Source organism: Octopus bimaculoides, chromosome 4 (assembly GCF_001194135.2).
Source record: "Octopus bimaculoides isolate UCB-OBI-ISO-001 chromosome 4, ASM119413v2, whole genome shotgun sequence".
NCBI classification, from domain to species: domain Eukaryota; kingdom Metazoa; phylum Mollusca; class Cephalopoda; order Octopoda; family Octopodidae; genus Octopus; species Octopus bimaculoides.
Genome location: NC_068984.1, coordinates 115,383,615 through 115,384,166, shown reverse-complemented (window position 1 = coordinate 115,384,166; position 552 = coordinate 115,383,615).

Sequence of the window (552 nt, the reverse complement as noted above, 5' to 3'; positions counted from 1 at the left end):
TAATAAAGAAACCTATCTATCTATCTATCTACCTGCCTGTCTGTCTGCCTGCCTGTCTGCCTGCCTGCCTGCCTGCCTTCCTTTTCTGCCTATCTGCTTGTCTGTCTACCTGTCTGTCTCCTAGTTTGTTACACATTTTGATATAATTTTTATATTTAAGGTGCAGGTATATCTTTGTGTGGTTAAGCAGTTCGCTTTATTACATCGTGGTTTCGGGTACAGCTCTACTGCGTGGCACTTGGGGCAAGCATCTTCTACTGTAACCTTAGACTGATAAATCCCTTGTGAATAAATTCGGTAGAGGGATGTATTGGAAACTCCTTGTACATACATACATACATACATACATACATACATAATACATATATATATATGTATGTATATATATGTAGTTGTGTGATAAGAAGTTTGCTTCCCAACCACATGGTTCTGGGTTCAGTCCCACTGCGTATCACTTTGCGCAAGTGTCTTCTACTATAGCTTCGGGCCGACCAAAGCCTTGTGAGTGTATTTGGTAGACGGAAACTGAAAGAATCCCGTCGTATATATATA